Below are 5,631 nucleotides of genomic sequence, written 5' to 3'. Positions count from 1 at the left end.
TCCCCAGTGCTTCGACACGGTCGATCAAGATGGCATGATCGACCGTGTCGAATGCCGCTGAAAGGTCCAGCAGTATCAAGACTGCTGTACCACCCGCGTCGCGAATGGTTCTGATGTCCTCTGTAGCCTTGATTAGGGCCGTCTCTGTCCCATGATTTAGGCGGAAACCAAACTGGGAGTCATCCAGTAGATTATGGGTTTCTATAAAGGCTGATAGTTGAATATTTAGGGCCTTCTCGACAACTTTAGCCAAGATAGGCAGATTGGCAATCGGTCGGTAATTTTTATGCTCGTTCCTATCTAGGTTATGTTTTTTTAGTAGCGGCTTTAGTAGCGTCTTTTTTTAGGTCGGAGGGGTAAACACCTGTGTTAATCATGGTGTTACAGATGGTTGTAATAGCTGGAAGCAGTACTTCTGAGACTGGGAGCAGTACTTTAAAGGGGCAGGGATCAAGGGCAGAGCCTGATTTGATGGATGACACAATGTCCCTGACCTGATTAATAGAGACCTCTTTAAACTGTGAAAGAGATGGGCCAGCCATGGAGGAGCTCACCATCTCAGGAGCAATGTTTTGTTGTGTTTCTACACAGTTGGCAAAGACGGCGTAAATATCATTGACTTTGTTGTAAAAATAATTAGCCAATGCATCACAAAATGATTGGGAAGAGGGAGGATGTAGGTTAGGTAAGCATCCGGCCAACTGTTTAGTGGTCTCAAACAAAGCCTTGCTTGAGTTTTTAGAGAGTTCAATTTTCTCTGAAAAGAACTTCTTCTTAGCATCTAAGATCATATTTTTATATATAGTGACCGATTGCTTGTATGTTGTTTTAACCTCTTCGGAATAGTGTCTGCGCCAGTTCCTCTCATTCCTCCGGCACCGCTGCTTTTGTGTCCTTAAAGTTTCCGAGTACCAGGGGGCAGAGGGGGATGATCTGTTTCGGGAGCATTGTTTTGACTGAACCAATAGAGTGGTCGCGGAAGCAACCCACTCATTATATTGGGAAATAGCCATTTTAGCATCATTTGACAGAGAAGGACTGGTTTTAATCAAAAGTGATTGTAAGCTATTGCTGTCAATATTTTTCCAATCCAGGAAGGTCTGGCGATGGTTGTCATTTTCCATAGCTATTCCTGGGACATAATTGATTAGGTTGGTCATTATAACAAAATGATCAGACCAAATGACAGGGAAGATGGCTGAGATCTGTAAATCATTTAGATTAGTAAAGATGCCATCCAATGTATGGCCTCCTTCATGGGTAGGGGCTTTCACTAGCTGGGAAAATCCGAATGTTGTTAGACATGCCTGAAGGGCGGCTGTATCATTGTCTTCAATTTTGTCAAAATGAAAATTAAAATCACCTAATATAGTAAATGAACCATCCAGGGCAGCTGTTTCCAGAATGTGACCAATATCGGAGATAAATGCTGACCTTTGCCCTGGAGGACGGTAAAGAAGGATGCCTTTGAAATTTACCGAGGGAGTGAGTCTAATGGAGAATGTATGTTAATGAGAATTCCCTATGCAGATATGCATCAACTGGTCATGGTGATTTTTGATGATACTTTTAAGGCACTGAGGCCAGAGGTTAGCTGGAAATAAAAAGCAGGTCATCATAATATTTTTTTTTTTAAAAAGTCTGCATTGCTCCAAGCAAGTAAATGTAGTGAGCCGGCCCAGTCCGCCTCAAGACAATTTAGAAAATTGAGGACAAAAACTGCATTTACAACATAATTTCTCAAATATTTTGGTTGAAAATCCATTACCTTCAGGGTCAGTTCTGAAGGTAACACAATTTAGTTTTCATCAGACCTGTATATACCCTTTCACAGTTCCAATGGTATTATGAGGTCTGAAGTGCCGATACCTAATCTACATGCTCGCTAACGCCCTGCTTTAGCTAGAGTCCTACCCAAGGTCTACTCTGCTACTGAGCTAACTGATGGGCCCTGCTTAATGAAAAGCCTACTCAGGGTCTTCCCAAGCACAGCACGTATGTCACACTGGGTTAACTTATAGAGCTCTAATAAATAATTACAAACCAGTACAACATAATATGTTTTAACCCCACAGCCCATATTTAGACTGCTAGAATTGCCATATGAAACATTTCTGTGCAATGAACCTAATAACTGGGTTGCCCTTATTAACTCCTATTTCTTCTTTTATATGTGCTAGTTGTGGTTGTCAGAAAATGGGCCATTACTTTAGAAGGAAGTGACCCCACTAACTTAGTAAAGCACTACCTTGCTAGGTCACATCCCAGTTTGCTAAGAAACATTGCTTAAACCCTGGTAATTGTGGCAAGACCAGCTAGCCATTCCTCAGAGACATGCAGGATAGATTCAAGAAGTTGCAAACAAACTAACCCCTGGGAAATCCAGGGGAGGGAACAAGAGGCACGGGGCACTAGGAGCGAGCCAGCCTCCAACACAAAATGACTGCACAAAAGAAGCTATTCCTAGAGAAATGACCGAAAAACTGTCATCTCACAAGAAGAGAAAGACTGTCCTCACACACCACCAGGTGTCATGCTTCATCATCGGCAGTCCTTGCCCTCTAGAAACCTGGTTTGGTAGAGGGTGGGCCTTCAGCTTGAGACAGGGAGGCACTTCTAAAACAAAGTGGGGGCCCGTGAAAAGTAAGTTAATTTAAAAACCAGTGTAAGGACAGTCCTTCTCTTTTTGTGAGATGCCAGCACTCACAGCAAATACATAAAGACAGTTTTTGGTCATTTCTCTAGGATCAGTTTTTTTTGTGCATTCAGCTTCAAGAAGTTCCCTACAACATTAAAGTTAAGATGATGAACAATAGAATTTCCATACTAATTTGAAAACATTTGAAAAAGAAATTACGAAAAGGGTTACATTAGAACAATCAGATAATATAGATTTTTAAAGATTTTAGAGCAAAATGCACCAGCAAAATGAAATGTGCCAAATAAAGATAATGTTTGCAGTACACCAGAAAAGAGGCATGATTTCAGATCGATCACAATGAAGCTGGGGTCATGTAAGCCTGGCAGGTCTCACAACCATAAGCATTACCTTGGAGCTTTACTACTCTTCAGGTGTTCAGTCTATTCAGCTGAACAATGCAGCATTTAACACGGGTGCTTCAGTACCGGATAGTTTATTATCAAGCTCCAACAGAAGGCCTCTGTTTCTATGCCAAAAAATGAGAATAGGACGAAACTGGATTTTCTAGTCACCAAAATCACTTCAAGGATTCAATTCATCACTTCACCCTTGTCTCAAGTCCTACATTTGGGCCTAGTAACTGTTTTGAGTCGCAAATTACTGAAGCAGGGCTGGGCGGGAGACTGTAAACGATATTGGGTGTATGGGGTGAGATAGCTTTTCTTAGAGGTAACCTCAAACGTTAGTGGAATAAGCTGAAATTGGGACAGATAGGCAATCAATAGACGGCTCAATTGGTATTTTAGGGGCACCTTAAGTACCTTGTCCCAGTGCTCAAGAAGTCAGAAAACAGCAGCATTTTAGGTTCCTAGTCAGGCGTCCATGGCATTCAGGGGAGTCCATTTGTAACTGGCCAATTGGCTCTCCCACCCAAGATGGAGCCCTTCTTCGGCATTTCTGCGATTGAGGCAGACAACAGGAGGCCAGCCAGCTGACTCTCAGAGAGCTGTTCCAGTCCCTTGGAGCAGGTGAAGAGCAGGAGTCCTTCATTATTTATTCCCGAGCAGGTAAAGCAAAACTTGCCTTTCTCGGGTGATTATTCCAGGTCCAGAAATATTTTGAAAAGTTGGTGGTAATGTGCTAGGTAGATCCAGTGCACCTACCAGTGACTGGAGATTTTCCCAGGAAAATTCCTAACAAAACTCAACCTCCTTTTCAGCACTTCCGGTTTCACTCAGCTGTAAACTTTTCCAAAGCCTTGAATTTAAGATGGAGGAACTCAGACTCCCCTCTCAGAATCTCTGAGTTCCCTCCTAGTTCCAGTCCTTTGAAAACCACACACACTTCCAAATAAGAGATTATTTCCCCTCCTACTGTGGCAGAGATGTCTATTTGAGATACCCTTTTGGATGAAAGGCTTCTGCTATTTATGTCAACAGTAAGTCTGTTGGTTTGATCCTTTGTGTGTCATCTGTTCCTGCTTCCTGAAAAGGGCCGACCCCTGATAAATGGAGAGAATTTACCCAATAGCAGTGTTTCTGGCTTCAGAAGTAGGTATTTTGTTTTCTGGCTGCATAAAATTGCATGCTAAACTAGAATGATGCAAACACTTTCAGGCAGCACAAAGTTTACTCTTTAAAAATGATTTTCCCACTACAAATATTAAAAATCTATTTTCACCACTGAACTAGGGGCCAGATGTAGGTCTCGATTTTTGGCCATTTACCGGCCGGTAACAGCCGATTTCGGCCGTTACCGACCGGTAAATGGCCATGGAGATGTAGGGGCTGAAAAATGACACATAATCAGTAATTTTACCAATTCGGTAATTTTACCGAATCGGTAAAATTACAGAATCGGTAAATTTACCGATTCTGTATATTTTACCGATTCAGTAAAAATACAGACCGGTAAAATTACCGAATATGTGTCATTGCAATGTAGGTAGCAATATTTACATTGCTACAGGGCTCCAAGATTCGGTATTTTACCATGCAATACAATTGCATGGTAAAATACCGATTCAGGTGTACATGCACATCTGTGCATGTACACCTGTGCCATGTGGCACACATACATGCCCTAAGGGCATGTATGTGTGCCACATTGCACAAGAGCCTAAAACAGGGGTGCCAGAGGGTGTCAAAGTGACACCCCCTGCACCCTTGCAAAAATCGGTATTTACAGATTCGGTAAATACAGAATCGGTATTTGATATTGAATCCTATGGGCATCAAGGCCCATAGGATTCAATAGCAAATACCGATTCGGTATTTACCGAATCGGTAAATACCGAATTTTACCGATTCGGTAAAATTTACCGAATTGGTACCTACATTAGAAATACCTACTCTAAATTACCGAATCGGTAAAATTTGGTAATTTAGAGTCGGTATTTCTAATTTACCTACATCGGGGCCTAGATGCTTGATAAATTAGTTAAAATATCTATAACTGGTAAGAAAGTTTCTATGATTTTCAAAACTGATATTGTAAAAAAGAATTGTATTCACAGTTAGGATCTTTCCCAGAAAAACAATACTTTACTTACACAATGAAAAAAAGTCTAATTGAAGGAACATACTTTTGTTTAGTATGTTGATTTTCCCATTTTTCCCATTTTTCCCATTTTTATAGATCACAATCCCAACTTTGGTGGCATATTGGTACCTTTAAGCGTGACTTAGGTAATTGTTAGAACCGGCTGTCTCTAGTTGGCAGAGGTATACACTTCTGACAAATAGGGACACTCGTTTTCTAGTCAGGGCAAGGGGATCACACCCTTCGATAACCCCTGCTCACCCCCTTGGTAGCTTGGCAGAGCAGAACAGGCTTATCTCAGAGGCTGTGCGTTAAGCAATTACGACCACATACAGTAACACAGTGAATACACTACAAATGGACACGACACCGTAGTATTATAAAAATACGTATTTTTATATAAGACTTAGCACAAGACCAAAATAACGGCAAAACTGTACACAATCGGA

This window comes from Lissotriton vulgaris, chromosome 3_1 (genome assembly GCF_964263255.1).
Source record: "Lissotriton vulgaris chromosome 3_1, aLisVul1.2, whole genome shotgun sequence".
NCBI lineage: Eukaryota > Metazoa > Chordata > Amphibia > Caudata > Salamandridae > Lissotriton > Lissotriton vulgaris.
This window is presented reverse-complemented; position numbering follows the sequence as displayed.